General features: G+C 42.7%; 7 non-coding genes and 2 pseudogenes across 7 annotated transcripts; all 9 read left to right on the top strand.

Moving 5' to 3' along the window:
- Window positions 1–5,568: 5,568 nt before the first annotated feature.
- Window positions 5,569–5,780, top strand: LOC141179760 (U2 spliceosomal RNA; annotated as a pseudogene).
- Window positions 5,781–6,892: 1,112 nt separating this feature from the next.
- On the top strand, window positions 6,893–7,083 carry LOC141179196 (U2 spliceosomal RNA). The gene has a single exon (XR_012255233.1). It is a non-coding gene; the product is annotated as a U2 spliceosomal RNA (small nuclear RNA).
- A 1,115-nt stretch (window positions 7,084–8,198) lies between these two features.
- LOC141180030 (U2 spliceosomal RNA) lies at window positions 8,199–8,314 on the top strand (annotated as a pseudogene).
- A 524-nt stretch (window positions 8,315–8,838) lies between these two features.
- On the top strand, window positions 8,839–9,021 carry LOC141179752 (U2 spliceosomal RNA). Its single transcript, XR_012255730.1, has one exon. It is a non-coding gene; the product is annotated as a U2 spliceosomal RNA (small nuclear RNA).
- A 1,112-nt stretch (window positions 9,022–10,133) lies between these two features.
- On the top strand, window positions 10,134–10,324 carry LOC141179195 (U2 spliceosomal RNA). The gene has a single exon (XR_012255232.1). It is a non-coding gene; the product is annotated as a U2 spliceosomal RNA (small nuclear RNA).
- A 1,115-nt stretch (window positions 10,325–11,439) lies between these two features.
- LOC141179194 (U2 spliceosomal RNA) lies at window positions 11,440–11,630 on the top strand. Its single transcript, XR_012255231.1, has one exon. It is a non-coding gene; the product is annotated as a U2 spliceosomal RNA (small nuclear RNA).
- Window positions 11,631–12,745: 1,115 nt separating this feature from the next.
- LOC141179193 (U2 spliceosomal RNA) lies at window positions 12,746–12,936 on the top strand. Its single transcript, XR_012255230.1, has one exon. It is a non-coding gene; the product is annotated as a U2 spliceosomal RNA (small nuclear RNA).
- Window positions 12,937–14,051: 1,115 nt separating this feature from the next.
- Window positions 14,052–14,242, top strand: LOC141179428 (U2 spliceosomal RNA). Its single transcript, XR_012255444.1, has one exon. It is a non-coding gene; the product is annotated as a U2 spliceosomal RNA (small nuclear RNA).
- Window positions 14,243–15,357: 1,115 nt separating this feature from the next.
- On the top strand, window positions 15,358–15,548 carry LOC141179191 (U2 spliceosomal RNA). The gene has a single exon (XR_012255229.1). It is a non-coding gene; the product is annotated as a U2 spliceosomal RNA (small nuclear RNA).
- Window positions 15,549–17,334: the final 1,786 nt, after the last annotated feature.

Raw genomic sequence — 17,334 nt, 5'->3', positions numbered from 1 at the left:
TGCTAAGGGTAGACAGCTGCTCGTTCCACCCCACCCCCCGCCTTAATTGGTTCTCCTCCCTTCCAACGGTGTTGAGGCGGGTGGGAACAGCAGGGGGTGAAGGTGCTGTGTTTAAAGAGGTGGAGTTATGCAGATCTAAAACGCGTGGATTGCAGCAGCAGCAAGCCGAAAAGTGCAGGCATGTAAGGGATCTAGAGGTTGACAACATGTCTTCTTAACGGGAGTCCAGGAGCTCATCTCCACAAATGGACTTTTCAGGATCCTTGGGTGGCTCCGTAGTTTGAAACCAATTCTGGTTATCGCTTCTCGGCCTTTTGGCACGATCTGTAGTGGGTTGTGACATTGGGCTGAAGGTTACTGTGGTGGCAGAACCGATTCTTGGCCTTTGGAGATATCCAGTGCTGCTTTTGGGAATCGGTGCTAAAGCTGCAGTGCCTTTTCTTTACGGAGGACGGTGTGTTGGAGGGAGGACGAACTTCGTGGAGGCTGCGATCCGTGTGTGATATTTTCCTTGGTATCTGGAAAAGAAGAGGAAAATCATGGAGACAAGGAGAAACCCTGGAGGAAGGAAGGAGAATCAAGCAAGCAACCCGAATGATTATTTCTCGGAGGAGCATCCGCTGAAGGACACCATCAGGTTCGTGGTTGCTCCTGACCACCGGCAGGTGAAAGATTCTCAATTTATTTTCAATGTTATTTGTAAGCTCTTGAAGATCGACAAGGAGCATCTTTTTTGCTTTCAATCTTTTTTTTCTCGAGGACTTTATGATGTTACGCTTAATAAAGCCTCGCAGTGTGAAAGTGCCTACGCTCTTTATGAAGTAAATAAAGAGAAGGTAGAGCTGGAGGGGGTGAAAGTAATCCCCTCTTTTCAGTTTTCAATGAAAGTACTGACGATTCATTTGTTTAGTCCATTTATTACAGACTCTGAGGTTGAAAGTTACCTATCAATGTATTGTGACAAAATCATCCCTAAGAGACGCGGGGAAACACAGTTTGGAGTGTGGAACGGGAAACGTGTGTATGTGGTATCATTTAGGAAGAACCCGAATGAGGAGGGGGGCGTGTCCAGACCTCCGCCGCAGGTTTATATCAACCATAGCCGCGGTTATTTATTCTTCCCAGGGATGCCACACTACTGCCGTGTGTGTAAAAAATATGGACATCTGGATGCAGAATGTAACAAGTGTTTTAGTTGCATGGGTACTCCTCACCAGATGGATGAGTGCCCTAAAAATAAGAAAAAGGATGTAGAGGAGATGGACACATCGCCTGAAGAACAGCAACAAGAAGCTAAAGACGATGTGGAAGCAGGCATTGCTGCTGAAGAGGAAAAAGGGGAAGAGGAGAAAGAAAGGAGTGAGAAGGAGGAGACAGAAAGAAAGAGAAAAGAGGAAGAGGAGGGACGGGCAATGAAGGAGAAGAAGAAGGAGGAACGGGTTAAAAAATCACAAGAAGAAGAGGAAAGGAAGTTGGAAGAAAGGAAGAGAAAGAAGGAAGAGGAAAAACAGAAGAGGATAGAGGACATAGAAAAAAGGGCCATGGAGATAAAGAAACAGATGGAAAGGAAAAAGAGAGAAGAGCAGAAGAAAGAAGATAAGAAGAAAGAAGATAAGAATGAAAAGAAGAAGATAGAAGAACAGAAGAAAGAAGATCAGAAGAGAGAAGAGAAGAGTCAAATGTTGCAAGAAATTTCTCCACTAAGTAAAGGGAGTAGTTGTGGAGGGGAAAGTGATATTCCAGAAGTAGTGGAGTCCACTCCTACTAATTCCCTGTCGCAGAGCTTACCTTGCGCGCAGGTACAAATGGACTGCACAGAAAAATCTCTAAAAAGAAGTGTGGATAGAAGTGATAATGAAGGAATACCATGTGGTGGGAAAGTAAAGGCATTAGAAGCAACAAGTCTGCTGGGGAGTGTGTCATCTTCGGATGTATCAGATCTGGAGGTAGACCCATCTTCTCCGGCAGTAGAGAATGAGGGCGGAGGGAAGAGCCCTGCACTAAATGTTAGAAGATGATCCGCTCAATGTCCCTGAATGTTCAGGGGTTTAACGACCTATATAAGAGAACTGCTTTATATGATTTTTTAAATAATGAAAATATTGATTTTATCTTTCTACAAGAATGTAATTTGACAAAAAAAAATAAGCTATGAATATTTACAGGGTATATGGAAGGGTAACTTATGCTTTTCTGGTGGGAACGAGTCAAAAAGTGATGGTGTGGGGTTTTTATGCTCTAAAGATTGGGAGATTGTAAATTATGAAGAGATATACCCTGGGAGGATTTTAAGAATTGATGTGCAGAAAAATGGGAAGAAAGTGAGGTGTTTTAATGTGTATGCAAATGCAGAAAAAGCCTTGAGATTACATTTGTTTGAACTGTTGCAGCTGTTTTTACCTGGAGTAGATCCATTAGTTTTAGGTGGGGATTTTAATTGTCATTTAAAAAATGTAAAAGATGGGTCAGCTTCATGTCTTAGAAATATTTTAGCAGCTTTTAATCTTAAAGATACATGGGCATTAGATGGACAAAAAAAGGAGCATGAAGTCACTTGGGTGGGGAGAGGTGTTTCATCCAGAATAGATTATATTTTTATATCTCAAGCCCTAACATGCTCAGGTTTTAAAACGCATTCAACACCTTTTTCAGATCATAAAATAATAGAATGTAGTTTTAAAATAGAATCAGATGTGGATAAAAGACCGTCACACTGGAAATTTAATGTATCCCTACTACAAGACGAGGTGGTTATGGAAGGTTTTAAAAAGCTGTATGAAAAACTGAAGCTAAAAAAAACGTTTTTTAAATCTATTTTTAATTGGTGGGATTTTGTCAAGAAGGAGGTAAAAATATTTTTTATTAAAGAAGGAAAGAAGAAAGCTGCTGCAAAACGTATTTTTTATAATGATCTTAATGCTAAACTGCAATGTTTTTTTCACCTCGAAAATAACGGATGTGATCTGCAGGAGGCGATCCGAACAACAAAAGAAAAGATCCAAAACTGCCTGAAAGAAAAAGGTAAAGAAATTATTTTTAATTCCCGAGTAAAAGTTTTAGACGAGGATGAAAAATGCACAAAATTCTTTTTTAAAAAAATATGTGACAAGAAGGATTATATGAAGGTTTTGGAAGGAGAAACAAGTTTGGAGGGGAAGAAGATGAAAGCAAAAGAATTTTATGATGATTTATTTTCTGTTAAAAACACGGATGTGTCTCTAAAAAAACATTTTTTAGAAGGACTGGAAAAAAATTTTAATGCGGAAGATAAATCTTTTTTAATAGGGAATTTTACTAAAGAGGAAGTTTTTAATACAATTAATACGCTACAAAATAACAAAACGCCGGGAGCAGATGGACTACCTGTTGAATTTTACAAGTGTTTATGGGAGATCATGGGTGAGGATTTTTATGAAGTAATTTTAGAAGCAGAAGCATCTTTTAGTGTCCCAGAGTCGTGGTGGGAGGGTCTTATTGTTTTATTATTTAAGAAAGGAAATAAAGAACTGATTAAAAATTGGAGACCAATAACCCTTTTAAATACGGACTGTAAGGTATATGCAAAGTTACTAGCAAATAGATTAAAAAAGGTAATCGGCTCAGTAATAGAAGTGGATCAGACGTGTGCAGTGCCAAATCTGAGAATCAGCGACTCATTGATTTTAATCAGGGATGTTTTATGGGATGTTTTAGACAGAAAACAAAAGCTTGCTCTAATTACTTTGGATTTTGAAAAAGCGTACGATAGAGTTGCCCATGATTTTTTATTTGCAGTTTTAGAGAAAATGGGATGCCCGGATGTTTTTAGCAAACGTATTAAATCTCTTTACAAATCATGTTTTAGCAAAATATCTATTAATGGTTTTTTATCTGATAATGTAAAAATAAACTGTGGCGTTAAACAGGGGTGTCCCTTATCCCCTATTCTTTTTATTTGTGCAATTGAACCACTTTTAGCAGCTTTTAGGAGAGATAAGGTAATCAATGGTTTTTTTATTCCCGGGAGTTGCAATGAACAAGTTAAAGTGGTGGCATATATGGATGATGTGACGGTTTTAGTTAAAGACACTAGAAGCATGAACAGAGCCATAAGAACAGTGGATTGGTTTGGGGGCGCATCGGGTTTTAAAATTAACATGGAAAAATCTGGTATTTTAACTGTTGGTGATTTTATTGTAGATTCTGAGTGTAAATTAACAAGAATGAATGAAGTAAAAATTTTAGGTATTTATTTCTCAGAGTCAGGTGGTAATGTAAGAAATTGGGAGTCTCTGCTGGAAAGAGTTAAGAAAAAGATTACTTTCTGGCAGTTGAGAGATCTTACCCTGGAAGGAAAAATTTTAATTATTAGACAGGTTTTACTCCCAATGTTTTTATATGTCTCAACAGTTTTTATCCCCCAAAATAATATCATGAAGAGAGTTATTAAGGTATGTTTTAATTTTTTATGGAGATCCAAGATGGAAAGAGTAAAGAGAGAGGAGATATATAAATCAAAGAAAAAAGGTGGGAAAGGTTTTCCGGATATTAGGTCCTTTTTATATGCAAAGTATGTAGCGAACTGTGTATGCACTTTATTAGGACCAGGCTCTAAGCTAAAGTTGTTTTCTATATATAATTTAGGTTTCTATATTAGAAATTATAAATGGTTGGAGATGTCTCTAAATAGGCCTTATAGGTTTTTACCTCCAGGAAATTATATTGTTTTAGAAAAAATTTTAAGAGATTTTAAACTTAAGATGGTCGAAATAAATGTTCTTAAATGCCATAAAAAAATCCTAAAAATCCTGGAAGAGAGAATAGGTATCAGTCCTGTGGAACATTTTTCATTCAAAATTGTGGAAAGAATCTGGATGAATGTAAATTATAGTGTGTTATCTAATGAACACAGGGATTTACTCTGGTGTATAGTAAAAGACTGCCTGCCAACCCGTGAGTTCCAACACAGGCGTGGGTTGGTAAGATCTGAAGTGTGCCCAAGATCCAGGTGTGGGAATAGTGAAACACCCATGCACATCTTCTGGAATTGTAATTTTGCACAGACAATATGGAGGAAAGTGTGCAATATAGTGAGAGCTGTGAGTACTGTTAATTTTTTGGATTTTTACAGAGTATTTTATGGGATGGGGATAAGAGAGGAGGATTTTAAAATTGTATGGATTATTATTGCATGTGTGAAGGCGGCATTGTGGAAAGCAAGGAACATTTTAGTGTTTAAACATAAGGAAGTAACAGTCGACCAGTGTATTAAATTATGTCTAAGTTATTTGTACATGTATTTCTGGAGGGACAAAATGACGCTTGGCAAGGTGAAAGCAAATGAGAAATGGAAACAATGTAAATGGAATGAACTTACCTTGTAAGCTTTGATTTTTTGAAAACCTGTGGAAAAACAAAAAAACAAAAACAAAAACAAACAAAAAAAAATAGCCAAAACTATATAATTTTTTAAAAAAAAAAAAAAGAGGGAAAAAATAAATAAATATATATATATAAAAGAAAAAGAAAATAAAAGATTTGGAGAAGTATTAAAATTGGTAGAATGCACGATGATGGATTTGAGTCTTCTTATCTTTTTGTTGATTCCAAGACTTTGTAATCTGAGTCTAAAAAAAAAAAAAAAAAAATCTGTTCTTATCAGTTTAATATCTGATACGTCCCCTATCTGGGGACCATATATTAAATGGATTTTTAGAACAGGGAGATGGAAAAAGAGCTTGCTCTGTCCACTCCACGCATTGACCTGGTATTGCAGTATCTCCAGGACCGGTGCACCCCTTCTTTAATGCAGTTTCTAAAATCAGAAAGAATTGAATTCAATGTTTTTTGTTCATTTTGCTTGTTTGTCGGATTTTGGGATGGACTCTTTGGCTTTGCTTTTCTTCTCCTCATTGGATTTTTCATGTTCAAAGTTGCAGAAGCCAGATTACAAGCTCATTTTGGTTCAACTTCAGCAACTGTGCATTGCATTGCCATGTAATGTGATGCAATGCTATCTTTCTAGCTCTCCCTTTTTACTTCCTTTTGGATAAACAGACATATTAGGCAAGCATTTTGGAGCTTTCACCTAAATAACTACAGGTGGTGAGATAAGCTGCACAATATAATTGACCTTTCAGTATATTGTTGCACACACACCATCTATTTAGCAAATGCCCTTGTTATCAACAGCAGCCTTTTAAACTCACCTGAGCTAACAGGTATGTGCGCTGGTTACTCTGCTGCGCTTAAAATTTCTTTTTTGGTTTGCTACAATGCCTTTTCTGAAACGTTGTCTCCCTCTGCTGGAACACTGACTTCTTTCATTTAATGCCTGCAGACTATAAAAGAGAACCCAACCCAAAAAGTTTGGTTGATTAGTCTGTGGCATTCTGTTAAACTGTTGCTTATGGCGGTCTCTGTGAGCTTCTCAGCGACATTCAGCCAGCCAGGTATCCCGCCTGCAGTAGATGGAATGTGGCAATGGAACGCTGGCTGCGCGTGTCATAATAGGCTCTGAGCCTTTATATACCTGTGCACAGCAGCAGCCACCTTCAGTCTGCTGCTGGACAGCCAGCAGCAGCAGCAGGAGAGGTATGTAATCAGGAGCCCTCCTGCTAAGGGTAGACAGCTGCTCGTTCCACCCCACCCCCCGCCTTAATTGGTTCTCCTCCCTTCCAACGGTGTTGAGGCGGGTGGGAACAGCAGGGGGTGAAGGTGCTGTGTTTAAAGAGGTGGAGTTATGCAGATCTAAAACGCGTGGCTTGCAGCAGCAGCAAGCCGAAAAGTGCAGGCATGTAAGGGATCTAGAGGTTGACAACATGTCTTCTTAACGGGAGTCCAGGAGCTCATCTCCACAAATGGACTTTTCAGGATCCTTGGGTGGCTCCGTAGTTTGAAACCAATTCTGGTTATCGCTTCTCGGCCTTTTGGCTAAGATCAAGTGTAGTATCTGTTCTTATCAGTTTAATATCTGATACGTCCCCTATCTGGGGACCATATATTAAATGGATTTTTAGAACAGGGAGATGGAAAAAGAGCTTGCTCTGTCCACTCCACGCATTGACCTGGTATTGCAGTATCTCCAGGACCGGTGCACCCCTTCTTTAATGCAGTTTCTAAAATCAGAAAGAATTGAATTCAATGTTTTTTGTTCATTTTGCTTGTTTGTCGGATTTTGGGATGGACTCTTTGGCTTTGCTTTTCTTCTCCTCATTGGATTTTTCATGTTCAAAGTTGCAGAAGCCAGATTACAAGCTCATTTTGGTTCAACTTCAGCAACTGTGCATTGCATTGCCATGTAATGTGATGCAATGCTATCTTTCTAGCTCTCCCTTTTTACTTCCTTTTGGATAAACAGACATATTAAGCAAGCATTTTGGAGCTTTCACCTAAATAACTACAGGTGGTGAGATAAGCTGCACAATATAATTGACCTTTCAGTATATTGTTGCACACACACCATCTATTTAGCAAATGCCCTTGTTATCAACAGCAGCCTTTTAAACTCACCTGAGCTAACAGGTATGTGCGCTGGTTACTCTGCTGCGCTTAAAATTTCTTTTTTGGTTTGCTACAATGCCTTTTCTGAAACGTTGTCTCCCTCTGCTGGAACACTGACTTCTTTCATTTAATGCCTGCAGACTATAAAAGAGAACCCAACCCAAAAAGTTTGGTTGATTAGTCTGTGGCATTCTGTTAAACTGTTGCTTATGGCGGTCTCTGTGAGCTTCTCAGCGACATTCAGCCAGCCAGGTATCCTGCCTGCAGTAGATGGAATGTGGCAATGGAACGCTGGCTGCGCGTGTCATAATAGGCTCTGAGCCTTTATATACCTGTGCACAGCAGCAGCCACCTTCAGTCTGCTGCTGGACAGCCAGCAGCAGCAGCAGCAGGAGAGGTATGTAATCAGGAGCCCTCCTGCTAAGGGTAGACAGCTGCTCGTTCCACCCCACCCCCCGCCTTAATTGGTTCTCCTCCCTTCCAACGGTGTTGAGGCGGGTGGGAACAGCAGGGGGTGAAGGTGCTGTGTTTAAAGAGGTGGAGTTATGCAGATCTAAAACGCGTGGATTGCAGCAGCAGCAAGCCGAAAAGTGCAGGCATGTAAGGGATCTAGAGGTTGACAACATGTCTTCTTAACGGGAGTCCAGGAGCTCATCTCCACAAATGGACCTTTCAGGATCCTTGGGTGGCTCCGTAGTTTGAAACCAATTCTGGTTATCGCTTCTCGGCCTTTTGGCTAAGATCAAGTGTAGTATCTTTTGAAAAGGCAGTTTTGTCCTTGGGCTGCCCTAGTAAATTGATGCATATTACACACTGGTTTGGTGCACTTGTTAGTACGCCAGGTGGCTCATAGAGTTATCTGATGGAAAACATGGCCCTCCAGGATCGAAGTCACTAGGCTGGGTAAGTGTGAGGGCTTTGGAGCAATGTGCCCCAGGAGTAGGCGCCCTGGTGGGAGTCCAAGCTTACTGGGACTGGGAACCCCGGAAAGACTTGGCTTCGTAGCACGCCGCACCTTTGCCAATCATACTTTCTGAGCAACCCCCCCTATTCCTGGCCTCCGGGCTAGGAAGGGGAATTTTTATAAACCCGGTCGGAGGTCCGGTCAGCTTTGGGCTGAGAAACCAACACAGGCTCCAGCTCCACTAGGGTGGCAGCCTAGACGGAAGCTGGGAGCACGAAAACGGCTCTTCTCCGGCTTCGGCTAGGGAGAGCATCGGAGATCCCTGACCCTCGCTGTGGCCTTCTGGCTCGGAGGGATGGGGATGGTTTATTGGGGACCCTCTCCTCCGGGAAGGGTCCACATGAATCCTCGCCTCGTGCGCTGTTTTGGTGTGACTTCGGTCACATTTTTCAGTGCCTTGGATGCAGCTTCAATCAAAAAAATCTGTTCTTATCAGTTTAATATCTGATACGTCCCCTATCTGGGGACCATATATTAAATGGATTTTTAGAACAGGGAGATGGAAAAAGAGCTTGCTCTGTCCACTCAACGCATTGACCTGGTATTGCAGTATCTCCAGGACCGGTGCACCCCTTCTTTAATGCAGTTTCTAAAATCAGAAAGAATTGAATTCAATGTTTTTTGTTCATTTTGCTTGTTTGTCGGATTTTGGGATGGACTCTTTGGCTTTGCTTTTCTTCTCCTCATTGGATTTTTCATGTTCAAAGTTGCAGAAGCCAGATTACAAGCTCATTTTGGTTCAACTTCAGCAACTGTGCATTGCATTGCCATGTAATGTGATGCAATGCTATCTTTCTAGCTCTCCCTTTTTACTTCCTTTTGGATAAACAGACATATTAGGCAAGCATTTTGGAGCTTTCACCTAAATAACTACAGGTGGTGAGATAAGCTGCACAATATAATTGACCTTTCAGTATATTGTTGCACACACACCATCTATTTAGCAAATGCCCTTGTTATCAACAGCAGCCTTTTAAACTCACCTGAGCTAACAGGTATGTGCGCTGGTTACTCTGCTGCGCTTAAAATTTCTTTTTTGGTTTGCTACAATGCCTTTTCTGAAACGTTGTCTCCCTCTGCTGGAACACTGACTTCTTTCATTTAATGCCTGCAGACTATAAAAGAGAACCCAACCCAAAAAGTTTGGTTGATTAGTCTGTGGCATTCTGTTAAACTGTTGCTTATGGCGGTCTCTGTGAGCTTCTCAGCGACATTCAGCCAGCCAGGCATCCTGCCTGCAGTAGATGGAATATGGCAATGGAACGCTGGCTGCGCGTGTCATAATAGGCTCTGAGCCTTTATATACCTGTGCACAGCAGCAGCCACCTTCAGTCTGCTGCTGGACAGCCAGCAGCAGCAGCAGGAGAGGTATGTAATCAGGAGCCCTCCTGCTAAGGGTAGACAGCTGCTCGTTCCACCCCACCCCCCGCCTTAATTGGTTCTCCTCCCTTCCAACGGTGTTGAGGCGGGTGGGAACAGCAGGGGGTGAAGGTGCTGTGTTTAAAGAGGTGGAGTTATGCAGATCTAAAACGCGTGGATTGCAGCAGCAGCAAGCCGAAAAGTGCAGGCATGTAAGGGATCTAGAGGTTGACAACATGTCTTCTTAACGGGAGTCCAGGAGCTCATCTCCACAAATGGACTTTTCAGGATCCTTGGGTGGCTCCGTAGTTTGAAACCAATTCTGGTTATCGCTTCTCGGCCTTTTGGCTAAGATCAAGTGTAGTATCTGTTCTTATCAGTTTAATATCTGATACGTCCCCTATCTGGGGACCATATATTAAATGGATTTTTAGAACAGGGAGATGGAAAAAGAGCTTGCTCTGTCCACTCCACGCATTGACCTGGTATTGCAGTATCTCCAGGACCGGTGCACCCCTTCTTTAATGCAGTTTCTAAAATCAGAAAGAATTGAATTCAATGTTTTTTGTTCATTTTGCTTGTTTGTCGGATTTTGGGATGGACTCTTTGGCTTTGCTTTTCTTCTCCTCATTGGATTTTTCATGTTCAAAGTTGCAGAAGCCAGATTACAAGCTCATTTTGGTTCAACTTCAGCAACTGTGCATTGCATTGCCATGTAATGTGATGCAATGCTATCTTTCTAGCTCTCCCTTTTTACTTCCTTTTGGATAAACAGACATATTAGGCAAGCATTTTGGAGCTTTCACCTAAATAACTACAGGTGGTGAGATAAGCTGCACAATATAATTGACCTTTCAGTATATTGTTGCACACACACCATCTATTTAGCAAATGCCCTTGTTATCAACAGCAGCCTTTTAAACTCACCTGAGCTAACAGGTATGTGCGCTGGTTACTCTGCTGCGCTTAAAATTTCTTTTTTGGTTTGCTACAATGCCTTTTCTGAAACGTTGTCTCCCTCTGCTGGAACACTGACTTCTTTCATTTAATGCCTGCAGACTATAAAAGAGAACCCAACCCAAAAAGTTTGGTTGATTAGTCTGTGGCATTCTGTTAAACTGTTGCTTATGGCGGTCTCTGTGAGCTTCTCAGCGACATTCAGCCAGCCAGGTATCCTGCCTGCAGTAGATGGAATGTGGCAATGGAACGCTGGCTGCGCGTGTCATAATAGGCTCTGAGCCTTTATATACCTGTGCACAGCAGCAGCCACCTTCAGTCTGCTGCTGGACAGCCAGCAGCAGCAGCAGCAGGAGAGGTATGTAATCAGGAGCCCTCCTGCTAAGGGTAGACAGCTGCTCGTTCCACCCCACCCCCCGCCTTAATTGGTTCTCCTCCCTTCCAACGGTGTTGAGGCGGGTGGGAACAGCAGGGGGTGAAGGTGCTGTGTTTAAAGAGGTGGAGTTATGCAGATCTAAAACGCGTGGATTGCAGCAGCAGCAAGCCGAAAAGTGCAGGCATGTAAGGGATCTAGAGGTTGACAACATGTCTTCTTAACGGGAGTCCAGGAGCTCATCTCCACAAATGGACTTTTCAGGATCCTTGGGTGGCTCCGTAGTTTGAAACCAATTCTGGTTATCGCTTCTCGGCCTTTTGGCTAAGATCAAGTGTAGTATCTGTTCTTATCAGTTTAATATCTGATACGTCCCCTATCTGGGGACCATATATTAAATGGATTTTTAGAACAGGGAGATGGAAAAAGAGCTTGCTCTGTCCACTCCACGCATTGACCTGGTATTGCAGTATCTCCAGGACCGGTGCACCCCTTCTTTAATGCAGTTTCTAAAATCAGAAAGAATTGAATTCAATGTTTTTTGTTCATTTTGCTTGTTTGTCGGATTTTGGGATGGACTCTTTGGCTTTGCTTTTCTTCTCCTCATTGGATTTTTCATGTTCAAAGTTGCAGAAGCCAGATTACAAGCTCATTTTGGTTCAACTTCAGCAACTGTGCATTGCATTGCCATGTAATGTGATGCAATGCTATCTTTCTAGCTCTCCCTTTTTACTTCCTTTTGGATAAACAGACATATTAGGCAAGCATTTTGGAGCTTTCACCTAAATAACTACAGGTGGTGAGATAAGCTGCACAATATAATTGACCTTTCAGTATATTGTTGCACACACACCATCTATTTAGCAAATGCCCTTGTTATCAACAGCAGCCTTTTAAACTCACCTGAGCTAACAGGTATGTGCGCTGGTTACTCTGCTGCGCTTAAAATTTCTTTTTTGGTTTGCTACAATGCCTTTTCTGAAACGTTGTCTCCCTCTGCTGGAACACTGACTTCTTTCATTTAATGCCTGCAGACTATAAAAGAGAACCCAACCCAAAAAGTTTGGTTGATTAGTCTGTGGCATTCTGTTAAACTGTTGCTTATGGCGGTCTCTGTGAGCTTCTCAGCGACATTCAGCCAGCCAGGTATCCTGCCTGCAGTAGATGGAATGTGGCAATGGAACGCTGGCTGCGCGTGTCATAATAGGCTCTGAGCCTTTATATACCTGTGCACAGCAGCAGCCACCTTCAGTCTGCTGCTGGACAGCCAGCAGCAGCAGCAGCAGGAGAGGTATGTAATCAGGAGCCCTCCTGCTAAGGGTAGACAGTTGCTCGTTCCACCCCACCCCCCGCCTTAATTGGTTCTCCTCCCTTCCAACGGTGTTGAGGCGGGTGGGAACAGCAGGGGGTGAAGGTGCTGTGTTTAAAGAGGTGGAGTTATGCAGATCTAAAACGCGTGGATTGCAGCAGCAGCAAGCCGAAAAGTGCAGGCATGTAAGGGATCTAGAGGTTGACAACATGTCTTCTTAACGGGAGTCCAGGAGCTCATCTCCACAAATGGACTTTTCAGGATCCTTGGGTGGCTCCGTAGTTTGAAACCAATTCTGGTTATCGCTTCTCGGCCTTTTGGCTAAGATCAAGTGTAGTATCTGTTCTTATCAGTTTAATATCTGATACGTCCCCTATCTGGGGACCATATATTAAATGGATTTTTAGAACAGGGAGATGGAAAAAGAGCTTGCTCTGTCCACTCCACGCATTGACCTGGTATTGCAGTATCTCCAGGACCGGTGCACCCCTTCTTTAATGCAGTTTCTAAAATCAGAAAGAATTGAATTCAATGTTTTTTGTTCATTTTGCTTGTTTGTCGGATTTTGGGATGGACTCTTTGGCTTTGCTTTTCTTCTCCTCATTGGATTTTTCATGTTCAAAGTTGCAGAAGCCAGATTACAAGCTCATTTTGGTTCAACTTCAGCAACTGTGCATTGCATTGCCATGTAATGTGATGCAATGCTATCTTTCTAGCTCTCCCTTTTTACTTCCTTTTGGATAAACAGACATATTAGGCAAGCATTTTGGAGCTTTCACCTAAATAACTACAGGTGGTGAGATAAGCTGCACAATATAATTGACCTTTCAGTATATTGTTGCACACACACCATCTATTTAGCAAATGCCCTTGTTATCAACAGCAGCCTTTTAAACTCACCTGAGCTAACAGGTATGTGCGCTGGTTACTCTGCTGCGCTTAAAATTTCTTTTTTGGTTTGCTACAATGCCTTTTCTGAAACGTTGTCTCCCTCTGCTGGAACACTGACTTCTTTCATTTAATGCCTGCAGACTATAAAAGAGAACCCAACCCAAAAAGTTTGGTTGATTAGTCTGTGGCATTCTGTTAAACTGTTGCTTATGGCGGTCTCTGTGAGCTTCTCAGTGACATTCAGCCAGCCAGGTATCCTGCCTGCAGTAGATGGAATGTGGCAATGGAACGCTGGCTGCGCGTGTCATAATAGGCTCTGAGCCTTTATATACCTGTGCACAGCAGCAGCCACCTTCAGTCTGCTGCTGGACAGCCAGCAGCAGCAGCAGCAGGAGAGGTATGTAATCAGGAGCCCTCCTGCTAAGGGTAGACAGTTGCTCGTTCCACCCCACCCCCCGCCTTAATTGGTTCTCCTCCCTTCCAACGGTGTTGAGGCGGGTGGGAACAGCAGGGGGTGAAGGTGCTGTGTTTAAAGAGGTGGAGTTATGCAGATCTAAAACGCGTGGATTGCAGCAGCAGCAAGCCGAAAAGTGCAGGCATGTAAGGGATCTAGAGGTTGACAACATGTCTTCTTAACGGGAGTCCAGGAGCTCATCTCCACAAATGGACTTTTCAGGATCCTTGGGTGGCTCCGTAGTTTGAAACCAATTCTGGTTATCGCTTCTCGGCCTTTTGGCTAAGATCAAGTGTAGTATCTGTTCTTATCAGTTTAATATCTGATACGTCCCCTATCTGGGGACCATATATTAAATGGATTTTTAGAACAGGGAGATGGAAAAAGAGCTTGCTCTGTCCACTCCACGCATTGACCTGGTATTGCAGTATCTCCAGGACCGGTGCAGCCCTTCTTTAATGCAGTTTCTAAAATCAGAAAGAATTGAATTCAATGTTTTTTGTTCATTTTGCTTGTTTGTCGGATTTTGGGATGGACTCTTTGGCTTTGCTTTTCTTCTCCTCATTGGATTTTTCATGTTCAAAGTTGCAGAAGCCAGATTACAAGCTCATTTTGGTTCAACTTCAGCAACTGTGCATTGCATTGCCATGTAATGTGATGCAATGCTATCTTTCTAGCTCTCCCTTTTTACTTCCTTTTGGATAAACAGACATATTAGGCAAGCATTTTGGAGCTTTCACCTAAATAACTACAGGTGGTGAGATAAGCTGCACAATATAATTGACCTTTCAGTATATTGTTGCACACACACCATCTATTTAGCAAATGCCCTTGTTATCAACAGCAGCCTTTTAAACTCACCTGAGCTAACAGGTATGTGCGCTGGTTACTCTGCTGCGCTTAAAATTTCTTTTTTGGTTTGCTACAATGCCTTTTCTGAAACGTTGTCTCCCTCTGCTGGAACACTGACTTCTTTCATTTAATGCCTGCAGACTATAAAAGAGAACCCAACCCAAAAAGTTTGGTTGATTAGTCTGTGGCATTCTGTTAAACTGTTGCTTATGGCGGTCTCTGTGAGCTTCTCAGCGACATTCAGCCAGCCAGGTATCCTGCCTGCAGTAGATGGAATGTGGCAATGGAACGCTGGCTGCGCGTGTCATAATAGGCTCTGAGCCTTTATATACCTGTGCACAGCAGCAGCCACCTTCAGTCTGCTGCTGGACAGCCAGCAGCAGCAGCAGCAGGAGAGGTATGTAATCAGGAGCCCTCCTGCTAAGGGTAGACAGCTGCTCGTTCCACCCCACCCCCCGCCTTAATTGGTTCTCCTCCCTTCCAACGGTGTTGAGGCGGGTGGGAACAGCAGGGGGTGAAGGTGCTGTGTTTAAAGAGGTGGAGTTATGCAGATCTAAAACGCGTGGATTGCAGCAGCAGCAAGCCGAAAAGTGCAGGCATGTAAGGGATCTAGAGGTTGACAACATGTCTTCTTAACGGGAGTCCAGGAGCTCATCTCCACAAATGGACTTTTCAGGATCCTTGGGTGGCTCCGTAGTTTGAAACCAATTCTGGTTATCGCTTCTCGGCCTTTTGGCTAAGATCAAGTGTAGTATCTGTTCTTATCAGTTTAATATCTGATACGTCCCCTATCTGGGGACCATATATTAAATGGATTTTTAGAACAGGGAGATGGAAAAAGAGCTTGCTCTGTCCACTCCACGCATTGACCTGGTATTGCAGTATCTCCAGGACCGGTGCACCCCTTCTTTAATGCAGTTTCTAAAATCAGAAAGAATTGAATTCAATGTTTTTTGTTCATTTTGCTTGTTTGTCGGATTTTGGGATGGACTCTTTGGCTTTGCTTTTCTTCTCCTCATTGGATTTTTCATGTTCAAAGTTGCAGAAGCCAGATTACAAGCTCATTTTGGTTCAACTTCAGCAACTGTGCATTGCATTGCCATGTAATGTGATGCAATGCTATCTTTCTAGCTCTCCCTTTTTACTTCCTTTTGGATAAACAGACATATTAGGCAAGCATTTTGGAGCTTTCACCTAAATAACTACAGGTGGTGAGATAAGCTGCACAATATAATTGACCTTTCAGTATATTGTTGCACACACACCATCTATTTAGCAAATGCCCTTGTTATCAACAGCAGCCTTTTAAACTCACCTGAGCTAACAGGTATGTGCGCTGGTTACTCTGCTGCGCTTAAAATTTCTTTTTTGGTTTGCTACAATGCCTTTTCTGAAACGTTGTCTCCCTCTGCTGGAACACTGACTTCTTTCATTTAATGCCTGCAGACTATAAAAGAGAACCCAACCCAAAAAGTTTGGTTGATTAGTCTGTGGCATTCTGTTAAACTGTTGCTTATGGCGGTCTCTGTGAGCTTCTCAGCGACATTCAGCCAGCCAGGTATCCTGCCTGCAGTAGATGGAATGTGGCAATGGAACGCTGGCTGCGCGTGTCATAATAGGCTCTGAGCCTTTATATACCTGTGCACAGCAGCAGCCACCTTCAGTCTGCTGCTGGACAGCCAGCAGCAGCAGCAGCAGGAGAGGTATGTAATCAGGAGCCCTCCTGCTAAGGGTAGACAGCTGCTCGTTCCACCCCACCCCCCGCCTTAATTGGTTCTCCTCCCTTCCAACGGTGTTGAGGCGGGTGGGAACAGCAGGGGGTGAAGGTGCTGTGTTTAAAGAGGTGGAGTTATGCAGATCTAAAACGCGTGGATTGCAGCAGCAGCAAGCCGAAAAGTGCAGGCATGTAAGGGATCTAGAGGTTGACAACATGTCTTCTTAACGGGAGTCCAGGAGCTCATCTCCACAAATGGACTTTTCAGGATCCTTGGGTGGCTCCGTAGTTTGAAACCAATTCTGGTTATCGCTTCTCGGCCTTTTGGCAAGATCAGTGGTGGTTTTCTGCTGCTGGTGTTGTTTGGAGGGCAGTTGTGACTGGGGTTCCCCCTTGTGGGGCCCTAGTGTGCGATTGAGCGGCGATTGTGTTTATCTGCTGTAAAAATGGTGGAGAAAACACGTGGATTAGAGGACTCGGTCCGTCTGAAGGTGGCTGCAGGTCATGAAGGAGAAATCGGTTTGGACCAAGTTTGCGTTGATGTCTTGAAGAACATTAATGGCTTGAAGGTAACGGATGTATTGGCACTGCAGGATTTTCAGAAACAAGGAATTTATGATATCACTTTTGTTTCTTTGAGTATTTGCCAGAGAGTCTACATGGAGTTGGTACGAATGAAGGAAGAAAAGGAATTGAAATGCCTAGAGTTTATTGCACTGGAACCTCTGTTCCAGCAGACATATAAGTATGTGGTTGTGCACATGTATAACCCTAAAGTTCCGGATGAGACTGTTTCCAATTTTTTAGCTCGGTATTGTAGTGAGGTTAAATTTTTGGGAAGAATGAAGAACAAATACAATTATCTAAATGGCAAGAGGAGATATGTTGTAAAACTGAGACCGGATGATAGAGCTATTGGGGGTGCCAAGAGCATTCCTGCACAGTTTTCTATCGGAGGAGAAAGGGGATTTTGTTTTTA

The sequence above is a fragment of the Phyllobates terribilis genome, unplaced genomic scaffold, assembly GCF_046119375.1.
Source record: "Phyllobates terribilis strain yellow unplaced genomic scaffold, ASM4611937v1 Scaffold_30__1_contigs__length_15301838, whole genome shotgun sequence".
NCBI lineage: Eukaryota > Metazoa > Chordata > Amphibia > Anura > Dendrobatidae > Phyllobates > Phyllobates terribilis.
Note: the sequence above shows the minus strand (reverse complement) of the source record. Positions and strands in the feature narration are given on the sequence as shown.